This window comes from Sipha flava, unplaced genomic scaffold (assembly GCF_003268045.1).
Source record: "Sipha flava isolate LNK unplaced genomic scaffold, YSA_version1 125_pilon_pilon, whole genome shotgun sequence".
Classification (NCBI taxonomy): domain Eukaryota; kingdom Metazoa; phylum Arthropoda; class Insecta; order Hemiptera; family Aphididae; genus Sipha; species Sipha flava.
In genome coordinates, this window is record NW_020271751.1 from 333,488 (window position 1) to 348,854 (window position 15,367).

At 25.6% G+C, this 15,367-nt stretch overlaps 1 protein-coding gene across 2 annotated transcripts in view; it reads right to left on the reverse strand.

Moving 5' to 3' along the window:
- Nucleotides 1-15,367, reverse strand: part of LOC112694229 (neuronal growth regulator 1-like) — a 327,174-nt gene that overhangs the window by 261,524 nt on the left and 50,283 nt on the right. The window contains exon 2 of one of the 2 annotated variants that reach the window (XM_025569638.1): nucleotides 9,345-9,390. The exons of the other annotated variant lie outside the window; for it this stretch is intronic. The gene's annotated coding sequence lies outside the window, so the exon portion shown is untranslated. The remainder of the gene's footprint in view (nucleotides 1-9,344; nucleotides 9,391-15,367) is intronic. 2 annotated transcript variants of the gene reach the window in all.

The window sequence follows — 15,367 nt, forward strand, 5'->3', positions numbered from 1 at the left end:
AAAGTTCTTATTCACTCCAATATCACCTGGAATCAATTTTATTTTATTACAAAAAGCAATGTATAAGTTTTTAATGCCAGATCATCTGTATGACAATGAAAATTAAGTGTCTTTAAGACTCGTACATTTTGTCAATCTGACAGCAAAACGTTCTATGGTGTTATCACAAATTGTCTTAATATTCAAACGATTATTATGGCTATCGATATCAAAAAAATAAAGAATAATTTTATCGTAAGACGTTTCAATAATTATTACAATATAATCCCAAAAAAATTAGCTTTGGAAGAAGTTCTTTAGAAATTAAAAATTCTGTTAAGTATTTTTGATTTTATTCTAAATTCAGTAATTTCAGTATACATCACGAAATTTCACTCTAAAAATGAATTTAATTATTTTAAATTTTTGGTACTGTTTTGTTTTAAAAATATGTTCCGTATCCAATAATAAAATGCATTATTAAAATAAGTTTATTTTATGTAATTTTATTATGCTGGTATAAAACATGTTTTATTGAAAGTAACATATAAATAATTATAAACAAGTATAATTCTATTGAATTATTTATTAATGAAGGAAAAATGTTTTCATTACAATAATATTAATATAATATAATAATAATATAAATATATTATATTATATTAATATTATATTAATATAATATTTATATAATATTTGTAGTTTACAAAATTAATTATTAATTTTGTAAACTCACTTTTAAAAGTAAATGTTATTTTAAATGTATACTACCAAACAAATTTTTTATGATGCTGTTTTCTTTGAGTATACATTATGAAATGTTTTTATTTCAAAATACTTATAACAACATTTTAAAGAAAAAAATGTAATAAATGTTAAACGAAAAAAACTAAACTTATTTAAGAAGAATATAATTATATAATGTATGTTAAATATAGTATTATAAAAATACAACTTGTATTCTTTGATAAAATAAAAATGTTAAGTTTTTTTATTTATAAATGTTATCTTTATTATATCTTATCTAAGCAAACACATACGGTGTTCGTAATTTACTCTTGGTTTATATTACCAAAACAAAACATACTTTGAGAATTAGTGAATGCAGATCTTAACGATTATTTTACTATAAATTAACCACCCACAAAAATCTAGATACATCTAGATATTCTGCATGTTAAAATGTAACAATACATTTAAAATTTGCATAACAGCTTTTTTTTTTTTTTACAAACCAACGAAATAGGTCAAAAGTAACTGATGCTTTCATATAATGTTTTTATCCTATTAAAAATATACTAAACACACTACTAATCTTTAATCTTTAACTAAGATTCATTCTCTATAATATAAAATAAGTAAATCTTTTAATTAGTACCTGCACTTTTTACTAAGAAATATAAAATTATATTTTAACCAAAAACTATCTCAATTACAATATAATATGAACCATGTTCATCCATTGTCAAGGTATTTTAAACACAATATAAGTTCTTCAAATATTATATTGATCTAATCGCCTTGCTACCGACATTTGAAATATTTAACTCTAACAAACTTGACCCACACTTTACGGTTTATTATTGACATTCTTTATTTCATTCCAATCGGTCAACAATGATTTATATATAATAAATGAAAACGTGTTTTTCTTTTTCTAGAAAAAGTGTTCATTTCAAACCGTGTTGAAAGTGTAATAAATCTAGTGGATGATCTCAGATTAGGTAGGAACTGTCGACTATAGAGACTATGGGTGACTTAATCAAATGAAAAAATTACAAGTTAGAAATAGAATAATTGGGAAACCTAAGAAACCAAGATATTTTGATATCCATGATATCATGAATTTAAGAAAAATTACAAATTAAGTAAGGAAAGTAATTTCATACAGCAAAAATCAAAGATCGATTACTTCATATTTCAAACTCCGATAAGTTTAAAACATGACATATGTTAAATAAAATATAATTATAAATCAAAATAAAATTTACATTGATTAACTAAGAAGTCACCATGAATTCTGGTATTCTTGAAACTTACCCATCATTATTCCAAATAATCGAGGTTCTACCACACTCATAATAATTGAAAAACCATTATTACAGTTTTTTCACTTAATTCACAAAATGTAAAACTGTAATAGCTTGTTTAAGACAAAATTATCGACACTTGAATTTTTTTATTTCGTTTATCCAATAATTTATCTGTACTTAAAATTTGATATTGATAAATTTACAATCAGTCGTGATTATATAATGCATAAATTAAATTCTTTAATACATAAGTATTTAAAAAATATGTTATTTTTATAATATATGTTAAATAATTATATTATTATTTTTTATTACTTTTAATTTTACATTAGTAACTTAATGATAAAATTAGTATTTTCCTATTAATTGAATTTTCTGTATAGTCTTCTAGTAGCTTCTTGAAAATGTCTAATTCTTCTTTAATGCATGTGGGATTTCGCTTTTCACAGTGAATGCATTTTAATTTTACTATGTTTAAGTCTGGAATCCTTTAAGTACGCTGATAAAGTTATAAATAAAAGGATGTTAATGATAGAATTCTCAATTAAATCGTGAATGATTTAATTCACATATATTAGTGGTTAGCTAATATAAGCTAATAAGCTTATAGTAATAAGCTAATAGTAATTAGCTAATGAAGAACTATTAGTAGCCCATATTATCGATGGAAATTTAGAGTCTTCACTTAAATATATGTTACGGCTAGTGTTAGGAGTATAGCTAAACTCAAGTTTAGCCGGCTAATCACAAGTTTAGCTACTGCGTTTGGCTAATATCTAAATTTCGGACTTAATCCACCAATATTGAACATTATCCAGATGCATATGGCTAATGTCTTAATAACATTATCCATACAAATAATTAAATGGTTTATGTCATAAAAAATTATTTCATTTCTTCTCTTATTCAATAATATTTAATAATATCATAGATTATGGAATAATTTTTATAATAATAGAGTACAATTATTATTAAGAATTATTTAGTCAATGATAATATGTACCTATTTTTATTATATAGATTTACGACCACTTTTCATGACAATGGTAATGTAGTTCATGAGTGGCATGACTATTTTTACCCAATAGTCTGAAGACGGTTACATACTTTTCCCGAGAATGATGGGACCCCTATCAATAGTTAATTCCTAGATAAATATTTTAGTCTCATCTAAAAATTCTTCAAAATTTTTATTTTTATATTTTTTTAAATTCCATGAACTTACTATGAAATGCGATATTTTACAAAAATATTTTTCTGTTCTTGAAAATTAAAATTAACTTAATTGGAATAAACGAAAAAATAATACGTTAATTTCAAATTGATTTATAAGGAAATGAGTTAAGTTAATTTATTAGTAATGAAATAAGTTAATTTAACTTAACTTTTTACTTATTAACTCCTAGGCTTGAAAACAAGATATACCTTTAAAGTACTACAAGCTGGTATCTTAACTACTTACGAACTTGAGTCAGTAATGACGGTAGATTATTACGGACTGTCTCTATTGAGCACACACTATTGTATGCAACTGTATGCATATGAATTTTGCAATCAATATCAATTTTAAAATAATATCAAAATGCACACAACTGTCTACAATATTTATATTATTGAAAATATTTTACTTAACATATGCATGGCTCACCTCAATACAACTACCCAACATATCAATATTCATGAAAAATTACAATTTCACAATATAGTTGTAACGATCACACACACCTACTACCATCCGCTATGCCGCGCCACTGGTATCTCATGACGTCACGCATCGACCCGTCGATCTCACACTGCAACGACGGTAGATAGCGCTGGCGCGATGTAATATTAAAAAACATAAAATTTGTAATACAATTAATAAACTTTTAACTTTCTTTAACAGTAAATAAATAGTAAAATTCAGAAACGCCTACAGTGCACAATAAATACATATCTCCAAACATAATATACATTAATCTACCAAAACTTATTAAATAAAACATGTACCTTTTACTCACCCGGGAAATTAAATCAATAAACACCAAATACACATATATATGAGACCGACAGACCAATTTGTTACATCTTTCTGACCAAATATTGGTTGCGAGATATTTCTAAAGGTTCAAAGTCCAGGGTAGGGCCTTAAAACCCCGTCTGTCGGACTGCCTGGCCTAAAAGTATCTCCCCACCGATGTCAGCGTTCCCCACCAAAATAATATCAGTTTTCAATAACATATTCGGCGCGTAAATCATTTTCTTTTTAAATTTAAAGTTGTGTGAGTAAATTAATAGTCCGATGTGGCCTTAAGACCCCACACCTTTGACTATTTTATTTTTCGTTGTTATAAGGCTCCGTAATACACTCGTGTCCCCTTTTACGCCGCAACATTGAATAATTTAAATTATCGTTTTACTTCAAAGTGCTACAGAGCCGTAAGTGATAAACATATTAAATATTACTTATTATGTTAAATGTTATATTTTGTTAAATTTTATGTTATGTTAAATGTTATGTTATATTTTATTATGTATTCATACATATATCTTTATCCATTCTGGTAAAATTATTATGCTTATAAATAAACTTATTTTGTAATGATAAAACTCGACGTGTTCAGTTCATTACATAGTATTATTATTGTAAATAGTTTTAAATTTTTTATATACCTATGGCTAATGTTATTTAGTCATTAGCCGATAACTGTTGGATAATGTTGGTTTTATTGGTTAGTGTTAAGATTATCCATTTGTTTTTGGTGACTGAAGTCCGAAATGCTGACATTAACCAAAAGAATTGTCTAAACTTAGGATTAGCCGGCTAATCTTAATATTAGACGTCCTTCGGACACTAGCCGTAATAAATGTATCAACTAAATAGTCAGTGAATGCATAAAATCTAGGAATTTATTTCATAAAATATGAAATAGCCACTATCCTCATTTGGCGATATAAATGGTACCCCAAAAGTGTATCAATTTCTTTCTCCTTGATAAATATTGGATAGTCTAAATTCTTGTATTTTTCGACACCAATATTGTATATTGTATAATATATGAAACCTATAGTCAAATACCTTTACATTATATCATACTTGCTTCATTACAGTATGAGTTGCTTCTTAAAAAATCGATATAAATAAATTTGGTTATTAAATGGTTATTTATGGAAATTAAATGCATGTATATTACACAAATTAACGATTTGCTTAAATAAATTATTGTAGGTTGATGTTTTTTTTTTCCGGAAGTAAAGTAAATAAAAGAGATACTACTCGTACTTATATAATGATTACTGCTCAAGCCATTTAAAGAAAATAATTGAGTAAAGAACATAGGACAGTATTCGAAAGTTCCATCCATATAAACAATATCAACTTGGCATAGTGTTTTAAATTATTAATATATGAAAATATCATTAAATGTAAATTCATCATCGTTGATCAACAAAAATTACTCATTATTAACAGTTATAAAAGTTAAAAAATTTTTAGTAATTTATCAATCGTTCTTGGATAGGTACGTTACAATATTCTACGTGCGTTATACATATTTTGGCGAACGAATGTTACATCAATATTAGTTTCGTTATCAAATCGAGATACATAGATAATATTTTGTTTGGTTTCGCATTCAAATCTTCATGGGCTTTTCTTTTACATTTATTAGAATGCAATTTCCGTTCTACATTAGGTTGAACATGTCCATTATGTTCATTAATCTTCTCATTTACCACGGTAATATTTTTCAAACAATTATACAATTTTACAGTGCAAGTTTTATTAGTAGAGTGCCATCGAGTTGTATCATTATTTATTCGGTGAACTTTACTGTAAGTAAAATCTTCAAAAAATAACAAATCTTTTTTTCTAATACTTTTGATTATACTTCCAACATCCATTGCAATATTAATAAACCAAAACATATTCATACGTCTGAACTCTTAACTTGCGGTAAATATTGGACTTGTGCGACTTTTACACAACTACCGTAATGTAATTTTCTATTATCGCAATACCCGATTGATTAGATGAACCAGTTTTAACAAATTTATGAAGCAAATTACTTGATATATTATATCGGTTAATGTGCAAATTACAAATATATCTTTTTGGACGTGGCGCAAATTACATATATACATTTTTGAACGCGACGCAGATTATATATTTAATTTTTTTTTTTTTTTTTTGGTTAATTTTAACGCAATTTACATATGTCTATAAAAATTACACACAATCAAAATTAAATTTATCTATCTCAAATACGATTCCATTTTCAATCAATACAAAAATGTATATAGTAAATTTAAAATAATAAAATAATTATGTACAATTTTTGTTAATAATTATTAAAATAGTAATATAAAAGAGAACGATATTTTATATCTAGTTTTGATCTCTTATCGTAATGAAAATTTTTTGAATTTTTTTTTAATTAGAAATATCGGAACTTAAATTTTAAAAATTTTAGGACTTCGCTCGTTACGCCTGCCAGCTCCACTCACAAACTCGAGTGCAACTGCGTGGCACTTTTCGGTGGGATAGGGCTTTACCCCAAAGGGAATTATAGTCTAAGCCTGACCTAGTTTTTGTACAAACCTTGATACTGTTGTAAATGGGATTATGCTCTGTATGTGAACCTAAAATCTAGCTACGCGATTAAAACTCTGAATCGTCATTAATATATTATAGTAGTTTCCATCATAATTAAATATTGTATATTATTGTTTTATTATTTTAAATTTATTATATAAACTTTTGTTTTGATCAAAAAGGGAATCGGCCTATTTTAAATTTGGTCGAAAAGTGAATCGGCCAAAAAGGGAAGGGTACGGTTTTGACCGAAAATGGACTCGCCCTATATTTTATTTATACTACCTATTCAGGTATTCGCAGAATTTTTTCATTCTTTTTGCCCATTTTTTTGCAACAACTGCAACACATTTCCTTTGGCAATGAAACTTAGTTAAGTGCATTTATAGTAATTATGAAAAATTACAATTATAATAATAATAATTATTATTATTATTATTATTATTATTATTATTATAACAGAAACAATTTAATGTCTTTACATATACAGAAGTTTAACTTCGTGCAAACCCATACACTATTGCATTGTGAATTATATATCACAACTACACATCATGTAAAATCTAATAGTTCTCTAAGAAAACTACTCAACGCCCCACTTTAAGATTCTGCAGAATATCGCATATACATTAAACCGAGTATATATTAACTGTAACACGAATACCTTATAATGACTGGAGTTCATAAAAGTGAAACGTTATCATGATTTGACTAGGTACGCGGTATGTATTGCTTACGAGCTAAATCGATGTCGTAAAATTACTTTTTTACGTATAATTAGGTTACCTTAGTCTACTCGATACATATAAACTCATATTTTACTTTTCCAAGAAATCTTCTGAAATGTATCAACTATTTTAAATTTGTATTTAAAATTCATACGACTGTTGTACACATTTACGCAGTGTATTAAGTTACCTCTACACACATGTAAATAATGCTCTTACAAAGCATTATTGTTTTTTCATAATATTGTTGTGTAGATACTTTGAACATAAATTAAATAAAATCAAATTTATAGTTTTATATATCATAATCGATTAATTATAAGAACGTTTAATTATGATAAAACCACCATTCATGCTGTATTCTAACTGTCATTTATTTAACTGAAAACCACAACCTTCTGTTTAATTTTTTTTATTTTTTAACAGGTTAAATATAATACATTATTCCAAATCAGCATTTTTTTTTTTTTTTTTAAGAAAACTTATATCGAGTGGATGTACGTCAATTCTTCGGCAAATAACTGTCAAACGTTCTAATCGTTTTTAATCAAAATCTAAATGAATTATCATGTTATCCAAATTCTGAATAAACTTGATGAGCAAACTTCTGAAAATCACTTTCTAATTTATCTTTTATTTTATTTTAGTATATTATTTACTTGACTTTATCACATATGTATAAAAATATTACGTTACTGATAAGTGATTATTAATATTATTAATAATTTATTCAATTAATGTAATATTTTATCAACTGATAGTAGCTCTAGATAATAAATATAACAAGTTGATAGCTAATGATATGTTCATATTTTCTGCAGATATAATTATAATAATAAATTAACTTATTGGGTTTGCTGTGATCTGTGAATCTCTTAGATTATGAGTGACGAAAGGATTTTATTGATATTTTGAGCAGTATATTTGTATTGATTTTGGTTATTATTTCAAGATATTTATTTCTAGATTTTTAATAAAATGATAAAATGAGAATTGTATTGGTTTTACTTAAATTGTGTATTTTTTTCTTTATCCGTGTACACAATTTTGACTAGAAAGCTTGCTCCTCCAATTAATACCATATAAAAAATAAAATATAGTACTAGCTGCTAGCTGATATTTTGTTAGGTGTCGTTTTATGAATTAAAAAAAAAATAATAATAATAATAATCGCGAAAACTGTTGACTATGTTCAAAAAAAATCGAAAAACTTACTGGTTATTGAAAAAATATAATTTTTGTTTTCATCATTACTCAAAAAACAATAATCGCAAAGAATTGAAATTTAAACTCTTTTTTTTTTTTTTTTGCAAATGTAAAAATTAACTAACCTTAATAAGTAATTTGATTCTACTATTATATCAACTATCATAAGAAATAAAAAATATCCGACCTCTTTCACTCACTATCGTGAGTTTTATTTTAGTCAAATTTCACATATGTATGGATGGTCAAAATAATTTGCTCAAATTGTCACACATTCTGTAATAAAATGAATTATCTCTTTACACTGTATTCATTTTCATCTTCCTGTATACGATCCAAAATTCCATACTTGGAACGAAAAAATGTTTTCAGTATCATTATACAAATTAAATGGGAATAAATATCAATCAAATATCCATGTTGCTTATTCATAATTGTATGTTATGAAATATAAATTTATCATTAAATATAAATCACTTTCTATTACAAACTGGCGGTCACCGAAAAATAGATTTTTCGATGTTTATCTTCACTTAGAATTATTATAATTTTAAAAATGTACGGTATAATATAGAATAAGAATAAAATAAACAGTACAATTTTAAAACAATTATCAACGACGAAGATAAGCATACAATTCGAAAAAGATGTAATAAAAATATCCCTGAAAAAACGCAGTAAGCATTCTTAAGAATTGCAAAATACTACTTACGGTCTTCTCACTTCGACTACTTTTATAATTTAATTATTCAAAACAAAATTATTTTCGGTCCAAATACATACTGATTTTAAATATATTTAAAAACATAAAATAAAAACACTCACTTCCTTTTATTTTTATTTTTTTTTAGAGAACCATCGGAATCATCACCTAGAAAATAAGTCAAAATTAATTATTAGATATATTATTAGCTTTAATATTTTAAATATTTTTAATCATTTTTATATTATAAGCTTAATATATAAATTTCCAATAATATGTTCATCTAATGAAGAATAAAAATACAGTTCTCTAAATAATGCATGGAATACACTATAGTATCCTATAATATAATATCCTATATACAGACTTGTAAAGTATTCGAATACAAGTATTTAAATACTTGTATTAAAATACCATAAAGTCCATTTTATTAATTTTAATTTATTATTTTTCAAAAAAAATTGATTTCGTTGAAAACTAATATTATATTTTTGTATAGTAATAATAGGTAATAACAATGTTACCACATTAAATACCACATTACATTTTATATAGTTCTGTATTGAAATTTTTTAAGAAAAATGAAAATCTAATAATTTTAAAATAATTCCATATTTATAGTAAGTTAATACCACTTTTTATTTTATTTTTTTCATTAAAATGTAATCAATATTAGTTGAAATATATGTGAATGTAGAATGAAATATGTGAACAGGTATTTATCTCTAAATAGTCAGACATGTTATAAAAATTGTTAAGATTCATGGAAAGTAGTAACATAATAAGCACCTATACTGGTGTACAATATACATATATATTATATAGCATAAAATTAAAAATAATACTTGCATTTGTATTCAAATATTTTATGAGTATATAATCGTAAAATAAATTTTTACAGTATTTTTTTAACTCGCGTAGCGAAGTTTTAGGTTCACAAAGAGTGCATAATCCCATTTGTAACAGTATCAGTATCCGGTTTCAAACCCCTCCACCAGGGCCAAAAAAAAAGAAAAAGAAAATTGTTTTATTATTAATGACGTGTAATATATTCGTAGTTTCATTATTACGCTTTAAACTTAAAATATACAACCATACAAATATAATGATAATTAAATAATATATTGATAGGTGTTTGAAAAGTTTTGTTAACTATGCTGTTTTTAAATTCCAATAGCTATTAATTTACTGTAATGTAAAAGTAAACTATAAATTGGAAAAAAGTTGTATAAAATAATATCTATTTATAGCAGTTATTTATCTTATTTATCTGTGCAACGAAAAAAAAGGAAGATAACGATTATTTTTGTTGACCCCCCCCCCCCGGAGCAAGATTGAATATACGCCACTGCCCATGTATATATGAGTATACTATATATAATAATTTATGTACAATATAAAATAATGTATACAATATATAATGTATACAATATTACATACTTTCTATAATTTTTATATGCATACACTCAAACTTATTACCTATTAATTCATAATTTCCCTTCCCATTTATTACAGGCTTAGAACTGTCAACAAAATTTGTATTTTAGTAATTAATATAGTAAAAATATGAATTATATAAATAAATAATTATTGTAATTTAATTATCTACGTTGGCTTGGTTAAAAATTGTTTTTTTTTTCTATACTCATATTCATTAGTCGTTATTTCTTTTTTTTCATATAAATAATAATAATAATTAATTAATTGTATCGTAACATATATTTTAGCATTATTATATATTAGCACAAAAACGTGGTTCCATTGCTTGCAAATAATCATTTATTGATCACTTATTATTTTTAAATTATTGCCAAGTATCAATTATAAATTTAATGTTGTTTTCTTGCTCTTTTCGTAATTCATATATTTTATTACGTTTAACAGTATTTATTTTTAAATATGTTTCAGTTTGAATATGTTTATTACTTGGAAAGTAGATAAATGCCAGGTATAAAACTATGTGCTATAGTGCATATGAAAATATTCTCGACCATTAGTTGATCTTGCTCCTTTTGATGATTTATCTGCCCATGAAGCTGGTAGAAATTGTGCATCGGTTTCTACATAGATTTTAAGTAAAGAATAGGCAAATCCAAAATTAGACGCAGGAGAATTTTCAATTTAATGTAAAGAAGCATTTTCTACTTAATTGGCTGGTAAAAATTCTAAAGCAAAAATTTTTTTTAGCCCAACACTCAATACAAAACTTGATTTATACTCATATAATAGTGACTATATTTTTAGATATGTCTAAACCAACTTTGATTTAAATGAAACCTACAATCCATAATTCTGATATATATATTATATAATTATTCGACCTTGTTACTAAATCATTTTCGCATTTCCTTTTGATACAGGAATTGATAATTTGCCTACCAACGATATTATCATCAATTACAATACAATTATGATCATTAAGCATACTAATAACTATTGTAACATCGTTAATAACAAGCAGACTAGTAGAACAATTTTTATTAGTACAATGGTATCGGATACTACCACATTTTTTCAGTAGGTACATTTAATTCCCTGTATTTTTGTCAATCGACTTAAATGCACAGCTTGCCTTTTTCTGTTTGGAATTTTTTTTTAATTGTCAGGCCATTTTAATAATTAACAGTGTTAATATAACACACTGTGACGCTATATACGTAAAACTATATACGTTCACTCGATATGCGTTGCAAATTACGAATGAAACATACAGTAACGCCAATATGATAATAATAAAGATATTAAGAAAATGTTATCTTTATAACTTACCTGCCATAATGTATTGCCCAGTAGACGGTCAGATAAAAATAAATACCAACACTTACTCGTTTAATTTTGTATATGTATACAATATCGACAAACAAATAACATTGAGTATTTACTTTAATATAATTTACAATGTATTATATTATATATCAGGAAAATTATTGTTAATTTAATAATTTAATTATTTTATGTTGTACATCAATTATTATACATAGTATATACACATAGTCAAAATAAAATAAACAAAATCAACTAAAACATATATACATAGATATGTGGCTTACAGTTGTGAAATTGACTGGTATAAATATACAACTATCATTAGCTCAATCAAATTTTCATTTTCATTTTGAAAAAATTACATTTTGTGAATTAATATAGTGCATGTATATGCAAATTAAAGAAAATATGTATTGTATACATTATTTTATGTTATACATCAATTATTTTACATAGTATACCGGTACTCGTATTCACATATCATGTGGTACGCAATCAGTGCCGGATCTAGTATATTTTTTACCCGGAGCAAAGTATAAAAGTAGCGCCCTCCCCCTTTGTTATGACCACAATTATACTTATGTACCAGTTAAACTCTAAAGAAAAAAATCGAAGAGAATAAAAGAAAAAATATATTTATTTGCTAGATTAGAAAAAATATGTATTAAATACAAATTATTACAAACTAATACATGAAAATAATCATTATACAATAATCAAACAAATTATCATTAAATTTTGATTTTTCTTGCTTTTCTGGCGGCAAAATCGTTAATTATATCGTCATGATCTAAATTTTTGGCAATTTCATAGTTGTTACATGTCGAAGAAAATTAATTTATTAGTATTGTTAATCAGATTTTAACATCATGCGTTGTCTGATTATCGTAATTTATAGTTTGTAGATATCCTATTGGCAATAAAATATACTACAATGAGTCGCAGAAAATATATTTAGTAGACAAATAATATCCATTGGGTTTTTGAGTTTTTCCACTGTTGTTATAAACATAAAGTCAAATGGAAATATAAATTGTAATTTATATAATACTTTTATTATAAAATGAATAAAAATTATTAATATATATACACAACTTATTTTGTAATTTAGCATCTCCGACCAAAACTTCCGGGGCAAGTGCTCCGGTTCACTCCCCCTGGATCCGGCCCTGTACACAATGGTGTTGTGATTTTAACAGGTAAAAAGGGATCAAAGCGCAATCGTTTTGCAGCCCTGTAAATTAAGATTTGACAATATGTACAAGAATTGTAAATTTAACACAAACAAATTATATGATGTTTGATTGTTAAATTTGCGGTTATCAGAAAGATAATTAGTTCTTTGTCGGGTAGCTCAGGCTAAATTCATATTTTCTGAATTTACGGCTTGTATATTTATTAGTATTAACGGTCTGAGCTCTATACAAAAATTTAACATAAAACAATATACAATTTAAATAATTAAATACAGAAGCACACATAAATTTATATAATATAATAAATAGAAATAATAGTATAATAATAGTATATATAGTAAAATAGTAACAAATAATTATAATTTTAAAATTTCAGATAACTGTGTTCTCATTTTTTAGCCACATTATGCGGTCTAAGGGGTTATTCCTTTCATAAATAGTATATATAGAGAAAGATTTCTTGTGTCATTATAAGAAGGAAATGGGGAGGAAAAAGACCAAACTGATTCTTGTATTGATTAATTAGTTATTAAGTTAAATAATTAACGGCTTTATCAATATCATCAGTGGGTTTTAAATTGATTGTCGGGGGAATCTGAATTTTTTTCATTTAATTTGGCCTTGAATAAAACTAGGTTTATTAGGTTTGTTTATAGATATCATATTGATTATTAAGAGCACGGAAAAGTGGTGAGAACAGTGGTCGTATAGATTGGTATGTAGAGGATTTTTGCCATGAATATATCAAAAATGGTCTCACCTTTTTCTTGGTGAGGTAGTCTAGTGAAACGGTATAGGAGGGTTATGTATTTTATATATTTTAATGAGAAACAGAACTCTGAGAAAAACGCCATTGTAGTTCCATTGATATTTCTTAACATTCTAAAATCCTAAGATCAAAAATACTGTTCTCATTTATTGTATATAAAATATTAAATAGGTACTTTTTTTCGCCTACATATTTTTACATAATATGATATGTATTTTTTATTAAGTGAAATGAGCAATGTCCATAAAAAACAATAATGCATCTATAGACAGTGTTCCCAAACCAAAATTGAAAATATAATTATATACTAGGATTTTAAGAAATACTTTGTCTATTTTTTGCTATAAAACTGAAAGTGAAACTAGATGAAAGGGAATTTAGTAATAAATTAATCTAATTGTAACTATACTGTTTAAGGCACTTGTGTAGTTAAGTTGGAATCAAAAGGAAAATTATAATTAATGTCCTGCGTGTGTCGTTATTTACAAATACAGAATGGCCATAAATAGTTTAATGATATTTAAATAACAATGATAGTATAAATCAGTTTATAAATTGACCATTAAACAAGAAAATTGTAGATTTTAATACACTGTATTTAAATATAATGAATGACAAAAAAATAATGTTAATATGAAATGAATATAATGTCCAAAATATTTACTTGGGATACTCATTTTGCTAATTAGAGTTCAATACTATAAATCTATTTTATATAGAGCGGTCGCCCTCTGCTGTTATTCCCTTCAATGGCACCTTTTATTATTCTGCTAAGTAGACTGTTTTGATACAGTATGTGTCTTATTAACTTGACTCTTCTTGTTTTTCAGGTCTAAAGAAAGCATCTTGTTTCTCCAGCTCTTCGATAAACTTCATTTGTTATGTGTTCTGTCCAACTTATTCTTAGTAGTCTTCTGTAGCACTATGCCTCGAACGCTAAGAGTCTTTTTTCTTCTGTTTTATGTGTAGTCCATATCTCATTTCCATACAGTGCTACACTCCAGACATAAGTCTTAAATAAGTTTTTCCTCATTTTTATGTCAATATTTCTAGATATAAACATATTTTTCTTGCTCTGAAATGCACATTTAACTTGGTTTATTCTGCTTATGATCTCCCTGGTGCTACGGCCGTCCTCAGTTATCGTACTTCTCAAGTATTTGTACACATTCACTTGTTCTAGTGTGTCACCATCTAGTGCAATTTGAGTTTGGATTCCTTCGTTACGGCTACAAACAAGGAATTTCGTTTTTGCTTTGTTTATTTTCATATTATATTCATTTTTCATTGTTGAGTTCATTATTTCTAAGCTATTCTGTAGATCCTCTTCATTGTCTGTTATTACCGCTATGTCATCTGCAAATCTTAGCATATTTATTCTTTCACCATTTATTCTTATCCGTAATTCAATTTC